The following is a 16282-nucleotide window of genomic DNA, read 5'->3' as shown; positions in this document are numbered from 1 at the left end:
TGACACTTGAAGAAAGGGACAGAAACAGTTATTACTTTGTAATAGATCGTTCTATCTCTTTCTTTTAATTGGTTTTGTAAAGATAATAATGTATTTATATAATTTGTATGTACTGACGTCCATATATGACTGATTATTACCATTTAATAATTTCATGATTATTATAATATTTATTTATATTCTCTATTGATGTGTATGTGTGTATATTATTTCGATAGGCTAAAAAAATAAACCTAGATATCAATAAAATAGCTAAAAACAAGTTATTATTTTCTAAAATGTGTCTAGAAAAACTAGAAACTAATCTAGACTGACAAATATGCCAATGTTTTCTCAGCTATTTTATTGGTATCAACAATAAAATATATTCATATTATTATAAATATAATAACACTCAAGTGCAACTTTGTTTTACATAATTATTTATAATCCATCCGTTTTTTATGAATATTAAATGTGGTTCCACGGTGCCATTCATAGCAAAATAGGTAATTTTATGTTTTTTATTGTAATACACTTATTTTTATTTTACGTACATTGCTTAGTTTCTTCGTTAATTGAGTAAGTTTTAAGAAACCAAGCAATGTAATGTTTAAATTCTTCAAAAAAGACAGTTTTGTCGTTTCATCTAATTTGTATCAATTTTGCAAATTGAAATCTCAAAAATACTTACTATTGCTTGAGAACGGTTTATTCACGCGTATTAATCGGGATTGCCCGACTAGTTTCGGACCCAACTGGAGTGCTTAATGATTAAAGAGGCTCGGGGTCGCGATTCGAACTGATGATTTGAAACTAATCATAAGATCCTCATAAATACGCGAGTAAACTGTTGTTATAGTAAATTGTTTTTATAATAATTAAAAGGAAGGCCAATCATCAATCGGCTTTCTGAATTTCTGTATCCAATTGAATACCGTATTTTTTCAAGAAACGACAGCCTAACAGACCTACACAAACCGTTTTACTGGGAAACTCAAACTTATAACCACCTAATATATACCGCACCAATATTCAGGAGCTATAATACCACAGACAGACAGACAGTCAAGCTGTCAAACACACATGACACCACTTTTTTAGGACGAAGGTTAAAAAAGACAATTTGCATATTGATTTAAATTAGGTTAGAAAAACCAATGACGTTTATAACTAGAGTTACCATTATAATATTTATTTTTTGTTTTCTTATGTAAAAATGTAAATGTAAGTTCAAGTATATATATATGTTGAAACTGTGTACATTCCAAAAAGACGGCTTTTTTGAAATCATGTGGTTTATGTATTTTATTGTTTTCAGTTTTAAGTTTTATACCGTCAATGTATTCGTATTGTGATGTCCAAACATAGTAATAAAATGAATTAACTACAATTTATAGTTTTATTTTAGTGAAACCCCTTTTATTATTTTCCTATCAGCGATAAAAATATGTTTTCTCTTCTCTAGTCCACTGTGTCCCACTGCTGGGCTAACGCCTCCCCAAATCCTTCCACGTTTCTCTATTCTGGGCCGCATGGAACCAGCCTGCACAGAAAAATATAGTGTAAAATTAAATAATTATTTAATAACTAGGTGTTGCCCGCGACTTCGTTCCCGTAGGTAGAAGATATAAGTTATGATTTATATCTGCCCTGTTTTTTCACATTTTCCATTGTAACAATCTTCGCTCCTATCAGTCGCAGCGTGATGGTTCTTAGCCTAAATCCTTCCTCGATGAATGGTCTATTCAACACAAAAAGAATTTTGCAATTTGGACCAGTAGTTCCTGAGATTAGCGCGTTCAAACAAACAAACAAACTCTTCAGCTTTATATATTAGTAAGTATAAGTATAGAAGTATAGATGACAGTTTACTCACTCATATTTATCGGGAATGCCCGACTAGTCTCGGACCCAAGGAGTGTTCAATCATGCGCTGTTAGGGTGCGGTCTCCGAGTCGAACTGGTGTCCTTATCAGATTAATAATTATGAATCTACTTTATCAAAGTTGTAATTATATAGCTAAAAACTCTTTGATTTGCACAGTACATTTCGCTTGATGACCTCAACAACTCAGCCTGGAACTTTTAGATATAAAATAAATATATAAATATATGCGGACAACATCACATACATTGTTCTGAACCCAAAGTAAGTTGCTAAAGCACTTGTGTTATGGAATTCAGATACAACGAAGGTACCACAAACACCCAGACCCGAGACAATGTAGAAATGTGAATTTTTACATTGACTCGACCGGGGATCGAACCCGGGACCTCAGAGCTAGCGACACCTTGAAACCGGTGCGTACGCCACTCGACCACGGAGGTCGTCAAATCTGCTTACCCTACATTCAAAGAATGCAAAAAAAGCAGAATGACACTTTAATTTTAACTTTAAATCTGTTATTTGAAAGTGACTCTAGTTCCACACGATATCGTAAAAATAGTCTATTCCTCTATATCTATTTTTGAAGAATAGTCCAACGTTGTAAAGTTAGGAGGTATCTAAAGAATTTCTACGTACAATCGCTTGTCGGTAAGTGATTTCGTTTTTTTCCTTTTATACAACGAAAATACTATTTCTTCCCCTTTTTATTAAATTATTAAGTATTTATTGTGATTGTATTTACAAGATCACACTATAGCTAAAATATAAGTATTATAAGTAATAACCTAATCAAATTGAAGCGCAACAGAAATATACATGTTTCCCTTACAAGGATAACACAAAATCCTGATATCGTATCACATTTTTATACGTTCCAGTTCAAACTCACTACAAATTCTCAGAAAAGGGCTACGACTCCTAGAATGCGTAAAATTGACCTTTAGAAATACTACCTACTCTACATTCTACTACAAATCGCCCACACAGGTCACGTAGTAAAACTGCTAAAGGCGCCATCTATCGGCAAGTTATTTTAGTTTAGGAAAATTGTACTAGATGGCGTTAGTAGTCTGTTTTACGGCAATCGGGCTGCCATGACAACTGCTGAAAGATTTTCACAATTACGTCATCGTGTAAGTTTATTTGTCTTAGTAAATTGTAGATGGCGTTACGGTACGTCTATTAACAAATATATGGAAATGAAATAAATAAAACTACAGTATTCACGTGTAGGTAAAACATGTTTATTTTAGTACAGTTAGATTTAGATCACAAAAAATGTAAAATAACATTAATCAGCAAAGTTTAAATAAAATACACCATTAAACAGCAATTAAAAGTAATTTGTAATTCGATGTTTATCTTGTGTACAACAAAAGCCATTACGTTAAAAGTTTCAACCATTACAATTGTGATACGAAACAAAAAGAATATAATTTGAGTCGGTACCTTTTGTTCACTATAAACACTCATACATCTTATTATTCCCGAGTACCTAGTAACGACTTCGTGTATCTCGTTTTATTTTCGTTGAAAGAGCGAGACAGGCGTACAACTACTATTCATAATGTCAAACGTCATTGCAAACTGAAAGGCAAACAAAAGATCAACGCGGACAGAGCTTTTACATGCAGTACCCATTTCCACCGCCAGGGGCGCCGCTGTAGCATAAAAATACAACGAAACATGATAAATAGCTCGACGTCCGGACTACGAAAACATATTTATTAGACGAAAACACATTAAATACTTGCAATAAATCAAGCGAATGAAACAAACCGAAGTTTTACAGGTTAACATGAGTCAGAGCTTTCAATGTCACTGTCCTCGCATCGATTTTCGGTGATTGTCACGAGTTTACGAAAGGTAATTAGAGATAGGGAATGGTGTTTGAGAATGCTTGTTGTAGTTCGAAGGTGTCATGAGTGTGGTAAGAGGAATATGCTCGAGTGTTGGGACGGAGGCGGTGCACCTGTTCTGGTCGCCGCGCGGCCGGCAGCTATTGCGATCGTTAGGCGGGCGGCGGAGCGCGCGTGCGCGGCTCGCCCCGAACCCGTCAGTCGGCCGCGAGCATCGGGCCCCGACATACCTTGCCCAAAAATCCGCCGCCAAAGGTACCCACCACACCCGTACTATTTTAAAACCGTTCGAGACATCGCGCATGCGAATATCGATCCGCCACTCTCGGCATGGTCCCCGTATCTAGGTTAACCGGCTAAAATTAAAGGTGCGTTCCGAATTCAAGGTTGTAACCGCCGGCGCAGCTCCAAAATAGAGCTATCGTGCATGGAAAATGGAAAATATGTACCCAACGCTCGTCGTCTATAAGGGCGATTATCGCGTGCGTCATACGCTGTAATGGCGGCCGGGAATTATGTAAGAATCGTACGTTGTTGTTTGAAAAAAAAATGAAATTCCAACGTGTAGTGTAGGTTGAGGTTCCCTGGCGAAGTTCGCGGTGGATGTTGAATCGATAGGCCAGCGTGGTATACCGCGAGTGAGGTGTTGATACGCAGAGTCTTAGTTTCTTGTCAATATTACGTTTTGGGAGTGTCTCGGGATGGTCAGTAAGTACACGCGACTAGATTGAGTGTTACAACGTGAAAGATAAATATAAATCGAGCTGATCGCAGTATGAGACGCGGGTTGTGCTAAACATTACACGCAGCATGTTACATGAGTTCCTGTGGACGCCACTCGGCCGTGCCAACGCGGTTCAGAAGCTTCCCATTACATAAACCTAGTCGAAAACACAAGCCACGCTAGCGAGCCGCCGTCACCTCCACAGAGCCCTTATTAAGCTGATTTATGAAGCTAATAAAACCACGGACTTAACCTAATTTCCGCATATTAGATTTCCTACGCTCCGTTATTCAGCATAATCTCATACAAACGCCATGTAACGCTGATATCGTCATTCATGCTCTACGTATATTGATTAGAAACCCGATTTTCTCATCTATACATGTTTTTTTATCTCCAAATAAATGTATCGGATATAACCGCATAATTGGCAATATTCGGTGCATTTATTAATACATTTATTGACTTCACAATACGTTACTTTTCCGATACCCGTAATTTTAGTGCTAACCTAGAAAATATAATAGTTACGTCCTACCACCGATAGATGCCGCCACATGTCCTATCGAATTTCCCAAGGGATTACAAATATTTTGTCTTTGCCTATGAATGCCACGTATTATTAAAAAAATATATTAATTACTGCTATTAACGTAACTCGAAGGTGTGCCAACATTTAAAATGCTCGTTTCTTAGTCTATCAAAAAATAATTAGAAATGTAATTTATTTTCTGTTAATGTATTAGATTTGGTACTGTCACATTGTAAATATAAATATCATTAATTAATTTAAATAATTAAGTATTTTTATCCATCAATTTTTCAATAATTAAGTATTACTTCCTGTTAATTCTCTATGTAAGAGTATCCATAATATTAAATAACCTAAATCATCAATTTGTTAAGAAAAAAACATTAAAAAAATGATAGAGACATAATTTAACATTTTTAATTCCATATCTAAAAAAATCTAAAAAATTCATTATTTTCATGTACTACTTACCAATATTTATGCGAAGGAACTAACCTACCATTATTTTTATCTAACCATTGATAAGTTATTTTTTTAAAAACATAGATTATTACACATTTAAATCTATCCTTAACACTGCCAAGTTTTACAGCCTTATTTTCTTAACACTTTTATACAATACTAGCTGACCCAGCAAACGTTGTTTTGCCGAATATTTTTTTTTTCTAGTTGTATGTATTTTTAATGCCACATTATAAAAAAAATATAAAAAACAAAAAATTTCAATTTTTTTTTTTTGTGTGAGCAACCCTTAACATTTACCGGTTAAAATAGATGTTGTTCTATTCTCAGTCCTACCCAATATGTATACATTTCATAAAAATCGGTCGAACCGTTTCGGAGGAGTACGGTAACTAACAACGTGACACAGGAATTTTATATAGTAGAAGAAACAAGATATTACATAACAAATACGTTGCTTGAACTCGTTTTGAAAAATAAGCATGTTTATAATAATAATCGAAGACCGGGAAGTGGGTCAAATTAAATTCCATGATTTTCTTACATAGTTACAAGTGAGGTTAATTAAATCGTGTTAAAAAAATTATTAGCATAATTTATATGTACATTAATACCCACAGATAAAAAAAAACAATTCCCGTAAGCTATTTGAAATTGAATATAATATGTAGATAATTATTAGTTTTAAAGACTGTTTATGATATATTTTATAAACTGCGTATTCTTTCTTGATATGAATACAAAGTAAACTTTCAGTAATTCAAAATACAAAATAAGAATTACAATAAATATTGTTATTTTATTTTATTTTAAACTTTTCTATTATTAGTTTCTAGTAGTCTAAGTCACAATGTTTTTGTTATGCATGTTATGGGTTTAATTGCCTGAAATAAAGAATATTTAATTTAATTTTAATTTAATTTAATAACTAACACCAAAAAATTATTCAAAAATGTTCGTCTCTTAACGGTTTCCATGTAAGTATGCCTTTAATCATAGACAACCATCCTTTTATACCAAAACAAAGTTATACATGCCGGTGGCGAAAATTGGAACTAAAGCTACTAGAATAAAATATTCAGTCAAAGTGACAGTTTTGAATGGAATATCCGTGTAGCTAGCGACACCGCCGCCGGTAACAATAAGTTTGTAAAATCCGAAAATCCACAATTGCTTTTAAAAGTATTTTCGTTCTGATTAGCGTTTAAGATTGTGTTATAGGTACTTAATCTTACTTTAAAAGAGTTTCAATTATTTAGATTTTGTTGAGTTATTACAGAAATTCATTCAAATAATTTAGATATAGACCGTTTACAGCGTTAAAAAATAAGTTGATTTTGATTCAAATAGAAAAACATTATTAAGGAATGTTTATCTGCATTTTTTTAAAACCCATTACGTTTTCGTTTTTAATTTTTTATGTATGTAGTATCTGTCCATGTATTTTAAATCATATTTATCATAGTAATAAGTCGTTTACACTGAATTTACGACACAATTGCTTAAAGCCGTATTAATTTAACATGAATAATATCAATGTAAAAATTATTCTTCCAATCCCAAAATAGAGATCTATCCCATCTCCATCTATCTGGTACAATTATATACACAATAACTATGAGAATATAAGTACCTATATACTTACTATAAACATAATTAAAAACACCCTCAATTAACCTTATCACAATTTTCCTGAAAGGTCAAAACGTCACTTCTATTACAGTTACAAAAATGTGTTAATTGTTCAATTCAAGTTGAAATAAATTTCTACATGTTCTATTAGTTGAACAATTAATTAAGTAATTTGGTATGAAAATATTCAGAATAGACAGTATTTGGAAAAGTTAAGGTTGATCATCATTTGTAATGTTTATTAAGGGTAAAGTAATTTAACTTAAAAAAATGTAACCTATAAAAACTCAGAGACAAGGTATCTTAAAGCTGTAGGTACTAATATTTCGGTCTGTCTCCATTTAACACCTTATGAGTGAAATTAGTGGTAGCATGAGACATGTTTAAAAAGGGTAAAGTAATTTAACTTAAAAAAAAAATGTTTGACCTATAAAAACTCAGAGACAAGGTATCTTAAGCTGTACTAATATTTCGGTCTGTCTCTTTTTAACACCTTATGAGTGAAATTAGTGGTAGCATGAGACTCAAAACTGAGTGAAGCCGATATTTGGGTTAATATTAACCTTGATCCTAAGTATCGATTGATTATCCTAAGTTATCATTTCCCATTAAAAGTTAAAAAATACCCCGATAAAACTTTCACTCCCCCAACTTTTAAATGGCACCACTGATTTGTATGATACATGTCTAATAACACACGCACATAAACCATCTTTAATACAAAATAAAATAATCGAAACTGCTTAATTCGTCTAGGAGCTATGATATCACAAACAGACAGACACGTCAAACTCAAAACAGCCCTCTTTTTGCGGTGGTAATTTAAAAGACACAAGTAGAGTCCTTATATTTCCAAAATTTGGTCTCGTGCTACATCATAAAAGTATTCAACTGGAATAATTAGTTAATCGTAAGTCAATATTAGTCCGAGCATAATAATTAATTAATTAACAATATCAACTTGAAGTGAAAGACGAATCAATGCAGCTTTAATGCCGGTTAGCAACAACGCACGATGTTCTCGACCCCTGACATTAAGCAAACGAGGCCAGGGGTCGCAAATCTTGGGTTGAAAATAGTATAACTTTTATGTTACATATCCCTGTTTTCGAAGCTTTGTTTCGAAGTTTGCGTAGAGTTCACATATTCTATAAATAGATTCATAGTATTCGTGATATTTTCTTTGTATTTGACTTTTATTAATTGTTCTTAATTAAGTTTAAATGTCGATTCTTTCATCTTGTCATTTTTCAAGTCCTTTAGTTGGTATCGTTTTCTAATATCACAGCGTTCAACTTAAAATCATAATTGACTTATACCAACTGCTTATCTGGCATCCACAACCCAGTGGACTAATAGTGAATCGGAATTTTCTACAGTAAGACTGATCCTTACAGCCTTTTTTAATTTTACAAGCTATCAAAAGGTCTTTCTTATTTCTTTCTTACTAGACACAGAATGTACGATAATGTCTAAATATAAAATGACGAACGAAAATATAATAAATCGCAAAGAAATTCATCAACAAAAATAACAAATTAAAAAAGTCAGACAAATAACTACACATTAACACCTAGGTTATTGACACTCAGCTAATCCCACAAGGACCAACGATTGACGTCACAAAATACAAAATGGCGTCTAATCCCCAATGATCCCAACATTGAATAATGAACGATTATTTACGTAAATTAATTATATTTTTTACGAGCGAACAATGTATGTTTAGGGTATGTAAACGTGGCGTGTTTTAAATTGTGGATATTGCCAAACTCTTTGTTATTTGAACCTTTTCTATAATATATTCTTGTTGTTTACCGTTTAATTTTAAGCTCTATGGTTTATTAACTGTTGGAATTTGTCTATTGATTGGTTAAAAAGCGCATCGTTTGAAAAATGAATGGGGAAATATAAAGTGGACTTTAAATTTCATTCTGACTTTGATATTAATTTAAAATGTTTAGTATTAGAGTACAACTAAAATTATTTTTTGATATATTATTTAATATGACAATTTCCCGTTCTATAAATAAATCAGTAAACAGAAATATAGTAGTCTATAATTGCATATATTATCGCCTCCAAAAATACATAGCATTTTATAACCCGCATAAACTATAACCACAGACTTCACGAATATAAAGCACAAAACAAAAATATTCCGCCATTAAAAAGCAGAATAGTCACATATAAATAACTAAAATAAAACAGAAGAAACCATAAAGTTAGTAGTTACATATAAATTCCGCTACTGGATAACAGATGTCGCTGTTTGGCGGGTCATGATTTTTATTTATTTATACAGCCGGAATTAATGGTTTTATAGCTCTCGCCTGTTTGGTAATTAAAATTATGGGTTTTTGTTAGTAGATGTACATTAGTACATTAATTTACAGTAATTTATAATGAACGTTACGGGGGATATTACGTGAACATGTGGTGGTATTTTTAACCGACATCATAAATAGGAAAGGTGTTTTTTATTTGATTCCTTGATGATTTTAAACCCTAACGTAGAAGCGAAGGGTGATTTTGTTGATTTATTTATGTTTTATTTCTTCCCTGTATTCTTTAACACTAAGTAGAGTCGAAGGAATTTTTGGTTTCTTTCATTAATTCTCACCAGCTTAACAGTCACAGCTTCCTTTCTTGTATTTGATAAAATCTGTCCACATATTACGGAATCACCGAAAAAATATGCATAACTCTCATACAAGCACTGTCATTGTAAAGTCCAATGTAGAGTCTAAAAACATTTAAAAATAACTGCATTCACGCTTATAAATACCACTGTCAATGCTGGTACTTCAATAATACATTAAGCTTTTCAAGAAGCCATTTTCTAATGCAATGTCTAAACAAAAGATTGAGGATATATATTCCTAATCGCTAGAGAAAAAGATTTAGGACAATCACAATTTATCGCGACCTTTTAGACGGAGATAAAAATGTAAGATAAATCTTGCCCGGATTGGAGACAGGCGCAACACTAGACGGGAGGTCGCAATGTGCAATAGGAACATCACTATAAATCTAAAAACCGATGGAAAATGGGGTTGGACTAAAAATGTTCGTTTGATACAAATTCTTTTCGTATTTTTAAGCTATAAATAAGCGAAAGTTATAAACAGTTTAAGCATTACATAGCATTTTTCAAGGTCAAAATAGATGGACAAATTCCATATTCTTGCATTCTTCATCGCTTTCTAAATGCTCATGCACTAGCATATGCTCTGGCTCGTTGCATTGCATGCAACTAAAAACATTGTTCTACGCCTTTAAAAAAAATTGTTCCAAATTTCGTAAAATACCAAATCCATATCTTTCACAAAATGAAATGCATGAAGTTAAATCAAGCGAGGATTTAACTAAGGGTAGATAATAGATGTACTCTTATAAAAATGTACGATGCTTTGTGATTGATTCCCGTTCGCTGTCAACTTAGCAAAAGTTTAAGTCACTTTAGCCTTGCTTAAGACGTAATACTGGTTTAGATTTACATTTTATAATATCAAATATTAAGATAAAATACTAACTTATACACCGTGATTTTTTAGTTGACTTGCAAAAGCAGCCTAGTTCATGTATCCAATGACTAGAACACGTTCATGATAAAAAAATAGGTATTTATGAGATTTGAATAAATTTAAAATGCAATTTTTTTTCAATATTATGATGCAATTCGTAGATTTTTAGAAACAGCTCTTTTGCGAGCGCGGTCCGAGCGTTGTAACAATGGTGAGGGGCGCGGGCGGCGGCGTTTTTATCATTTTTAAGGTATATTTCAGTTTCTCTTGTTTAATTTTTCTTCGTACGTATTATTTTAGTTGATGATAAAAAAATGATAATAGCGCCTAGGGGTATTTTACGTCGGATACATGAACTGGGCTGCTTTTGAAAGACGACAAAAAAATCACCGTGTATATAACGACCTTATACGTACTGCATCTTTTAGGTAAATAATTTTGGTGTGTATGCTTATACGAACACCTATGAAATAAAAACGATGTAGGTATAAAATTTAGTGTTACATTCGATTTGGTAATCTTTATTGTTGTTTTATATTGGTTTTTAGTCGATTTTTATTTTTAAATCAAAGTTTTAAAACAAAAAAAAACACAAAGATTCTTTACCTTTTTAAAATACCTTAATAAATGGAGCATAGCTTTAAATCAACTAAGCTTGCTTGTTGGTTTTACCAGGTACTAAACTTAATCACCACACTTTTCATGCAGATTATAATTATGTACAAAATGATAGAATTTCTAATTAAACACATGACGGAAAAAAAATAAGAGCGTTTATTGAAATAAAATCTCCGGATACGGGCAAAAACTCATGAAAAACTAAAACTTGTGTTAATATTAAAATGTGTTAGGTATACATATCTTAATTAGCATTTTTAGCACTAAGTGCCATACATTTCGCCCCTTAACAATACCTACATCAAATTATCCCAACAAAAGTCCATTCTACTCATAAATTATATCCTGAAACTGAAAGCTAATCGTTTCATGGTTCCCATACATAAATGTATGAGATAACAGCTCTCGAGATAACCTCATTAACTACCGTCGCTGTCATGACACTCCAGTATTCTATACTTTCACGTAAATACATCAATACCCATACAACGTGTAAAGGAAAAGCCCGATCATGATTTAAATGTCTCGTTAAATATCAACGTATCTATTATAAACCTCGTTTCTATTGTAATTAGTTTTTGTTATAACGGTAAAAGGAATTCAAGGTCCAAAGAATTTTCAACAACCTAGCTTTCGTGGTTCATTGGATACGACCTGTTACCAACCGGCAAACAGAAGAACAGACGACGGCAGCGTATATAACCTTAAAGGCTAAGTTTTGTTTGTCTATCTGTATGGTAGGTACTATTAATCCCCCATCTTGGACACTTGTGTTTACTTTCGTAAGCGCACAAATCAATAATTTACATTAACTGTGTAATTATATAATTAGTTCAATTAGCACAAAAATAAAACCATTCTTGTTACAGCATCTGTCATATAAAAGGGATGATGACTGGGTATAAAAAGAAAAAATCTCATTAGTCCCTCAGTTAGATTGAAAAGTATGAGACACGTATTTTTTCCTTTTTCAGAAAAACTAGAATTGACAAAGATTAACTGCTTTAAAGTTTAGGAGAGGGGGCTTGTGACGTAACGATAGAGTAAAAATACTCAATCGTGACGTCACGCATAAGTTTCATTCACTGTAATTTGGTCAATTTATGTTTGCGGGACAAATTAAAAAATACGTATCCATTATTATACAAAAATCTACAAGACGGACACTGCAAAAAAAAATTGTCATCATCCCTATTATATGAAACTAGCTGCTTGCGGGGAAAACCGCTACAAATCGTAAATAAACTCTTGAGAACATAAAATCTTGATAAAAACTATCCTATATCTTAATCCTTTTTAAAAACTATCTGTGAACCAAGTGTCGTATCAATCCGTTCAGCGGTTTTTGCGTGAAAGACGAACAAACATCCATAAATAGATACTTTCGCGTTTATAATATTAGTAGGATTTTAATTATGCCTAAATTAATTCAGTGGAAAGCTGGAACGTGGTTAAATATTGTGGCCTTCTATTCAAATGTAGGCATTTGAACGATGAATGAATGTAATGAATGGGACTTGACGCGATTACATCTGGTCCTTAGCGAATTTTGAGTAATTAAAGAGTCATTTATTTATATTTCCTAGGATATTTAATTGTTATGATCCCTTCTCTTACTGTGCGACCTGTTTTTGGAGTTTTAGCCGACTCTTCACTCTTGAAAATATATACTATGTAATTACAAAATCCGAGGTGATCAATTTATTACTACTATTTAAAAATGGTGAACCAGTTTTGCAACACTAGCCGCGCCCGCGGAAATACTCGCGAATCGAAGTACCGAATCACCGAATCAATCGGTGCCTTACAAGTACGGACAGTGAAGAATCAATAATTATCTCAAAATCATAAAATTGGCCCAGACCTATGAGCGTATAATAGTAAAAAATGTTTGCATTTATTATGTCAGTACGGATAAATTTATAGTTAACCTTAGTACAAACACAAACATTTTGTAAGTACAGGTATAATTAAAAGTCTTGCGCCCTTTTCTAAGTTTCAACAAAAATAATTATTAATATCATAACGGCACTCGTCACGCGAAGCACTTCATCAATACCTTCTAATTATACCCAGAGGCATAAATATAAACATTTAAAATTGAATAAATGGGCGTTTCCTTGTTAGTAAATTTTTCATAACGAATATTTTCAAGGACACCTTGTTTAGTTTTAAATCATGTAATGAAGTTGTAATTTTAGTAATCATAGCTTTCTTACTCATAGCACTGACTTGTATATACAAGTTTACTCAAGAATATGATAACTAGATAGCTTTATTTACATCAACACATAAGATTAAACTTACAAATTATCAATTCGATGTGTTTTTTATCAAAATTGTATAGAATAGAAATACAATTATCTAATATATAAAATTCCCGTGTCACGGTGTTAGTTACCGTACTCCTCCGAAACGGTTCGACCGATTCTTATGAAATTTTGTATACATATTGGATAGGACTGAGAATAGAACAACATCTATTTTTCATACCCCTAAGTGACAAGGGTTGCCCACACTAAAATTTTTATTTTTATTTTTTGGACGAATTTTTTTGTTTTTACTTTTTTATAATGTAGCATTAAAAAATACATCCAACTAGATACAATTTATTCGGCAAAACAACGTTTGCTGGGTCAGCTAGTAATAATATATATCCCGGGACAACTCACACACGGTTATCTGATCCCAAGCTAAGCAGAGCTTGTGGTATGGACAACTGTTAAACTTACTTATATATTTCTAAATACATACATATTATAGATAAATTACACCCAGACACCAGAACAAATGATCATGCTAATCTCACAACATTTGTCCTGGGCGGGAATCGAACCCACGACCTCCGGTATAGCAGTCAGGGTCAGCAACCACTAGACCAACAGGCCCGTCGTATAGATTGTTTTTATATTCCAAAAATACATTAACACTGTCCAATTGAAATAACTATGCTAAAAAAGTTAAAAAATATGTATACATAACATCTTAGCATCCTATACAGTCCTCTTATCCTAGTCACGTGTTAAAAATATTTCTCGATGGTCAAGGTTACACAAAGCACAATTAAGTTTAAGACGTTCTTACTTGCCTCTCTTTCGCGTAAGGGAACGTATTAAATGCGCCTCAAAACTAATAGACATTTTAATATAGGCAATTATTATTCAATATTACCAATTCAACCTTTTTAATAACATACTTAAATCACAAGTTTACCCTACCAAGTAGAAGTAAATGAAGAAATACAGCTTAAACCACAGACTACAAAACTCATAGACCCGGCAACCACAACCAAGAGGCAACCACAACCGCATAACAGACACGATTACCAGATAAAACTGGATTAAACCGGTTACTTCGCGAGTTCAGCTGTCATGGACTTTACTATTAACTATTTAAGCTTCAATAGAGCTGTGTCAGGTCTATTTTTATTAAGTCTGTTGCAATTTACAGCATATTTTTAACTTTTAAACTTCTTAACTAATAATATTAAAAGAATGAGTGTTATCGGTGTCATACGGTTCCCATGAAATTTGGGAAACGCGCAATTAGAGTCTTTAGATCTATTATTTATCAAAATTTTCTTAAGCGTCTTCTTAAGGTCTACTTACTGAGAATAAAATCATTTTGATTTTGACTTATATTATAACTCATTTTAATAATTGATTTATTGAATTAAATACTGCAAAGTCACAGTTTAACGCATTGAAATTACTTTGTCTACCGATTCGAGTAGTTTAAATATAACAGGCTTATTAAGCAGATAATCTTGTAGTTACATAGTTTTTCAGTAATCATATAACGTAATACTAAAATATTAGAATCTACTCTTAGTTTCCTAGTTACTTATCAACAAATTAACATTAATTATTTATTTTCGTAAACATAAAGCTTATTACTTAACACGGAAGGACAAAAAGAAACCTTGCGTGAGACTTTTCAATTAGAAATAGACCCTTTTAGAACTGTACATATGTGTACAGTTAACGTTGAAAGTCTAACAACTCTGACCGAATTTAATTCTTCGTTTAAATAAAACTAGCTGATCGGGTAAGCTCTGTCTGCCGAACAGCTTTTTATTAATGGAAACTTTCCAGGGTCACCCAAAAGCATAACAAAAAAGTCGCCTAAATCAGGCCAGCTGCTTAGGAATTCAGTGTGATCCTAAATGGATCATGTACCTACTACAGTAAAATTGTATATATATATATAGAAAAGTAACGTCAAAACTTAGTTAACGATGACCCAATCATCATCATCACCAACAGCCTTCAAATAACCCACATCTTGGCATAGGCCTTCCTTTGTTTACACCATTCACCTTTGTGTCTTGTTCTGGGCATACATCCCCATGATCATCGGTCTAACCGGATGCAGCTAAGTACCGGTGTTTTACAAGGAGCGACTGCCTATCTGACCTGATCAACCCAGTTACCTGGGCAACACAATGTCCCTTAGTTCTGGGCATCCATTCTATTCCTGCTATATTTTTATATCATCTGCCCATCTCATCCATCGCCTGCTGGGATTTTGCTGTCCAAGTCTTGGCCACCACTCAGTTATAAATTTGACCCAATACTGTCATAGGAATTGATTGACTTAAATATTCCAGTTAATATTTAGAGTCAGTTTGAAATCACCGCTTATGAATTCAAGACTCTCTACAAAGCAATTATTTGTACCAGTTTGAATATGTATTAATATAAAAACCTCATCATAGCATCCTTATTAGATACCTTAAGAAATTTGAAGAATTGCAGCATATTAAGTTTAGCACAATACACTAACCTCATAATAAAAAAAAAACATTTTTGAAGTTAATCTTGTACTAAAAATCTATAAGCCGTATTTACTTTATAATTACTAACATTCTTAATTTTCTTTGTCTCTACCCCTCAATTTACATGACACTTAACAGTGACTTTTAAATCTACCCTAAACTTTCACGATACACTTTTATATTCGCCTGTACAGACATAACAAATTAGTCAACGTTACCGCGGCGTTAGTTTTTTTATTAACTCTATAAATCAAGTGTAATGTTTGGTGCGTTTTTAGTTA

At 32.7% G+C, this 16282-nt stretch overlaps 1 protein-coding gene across 3 annotated transcripts in view; it reads left to right on the top strand.

The window, feature by feature from the left end:
- Positions 1-3897: 3897 nt before the first annotated feature.
- The window catches only part of LOC113498289 (plasma membrane calcium-transporting ATPase 3), a 156415-nt gene continuing 144030 nt past the window's right edge, over positions 3898-16282 (top strand). The window contains exon 1 of one of the 3 annotated variants that reach the window (XM_026878248.1): positions 3898-3984. The gene's annotated coding sequence lies outside the window, so the exon portion shown is untranslated. Of the gene's footprint in view, positions 4098-4295; positions 4434-16282 lie in introns of those variants that run through there. The other 2 variants (XM_026878247.1, XM_026878250.1) reach the window with 2 other exon arrangements.

The sequence above is a fragment of the Trichoplusia ni genome, chromosome 10, assembly GCF_003590095.1.
Source record: "Trichoplusia ni isolate ovarian cell line Hi5 chromosome 10, tn1, whole genome shotgun sequence".
Lineage (NCBI taxonomy): Eukaryota > Metazoa > Arthropoda > Insecta > Lepidoptera > Noctuidae > Trichoplusia > Trichoplusia ni.
This window is presented reverse-complemented; position numbering and strand designations above follow the sequence as displayed.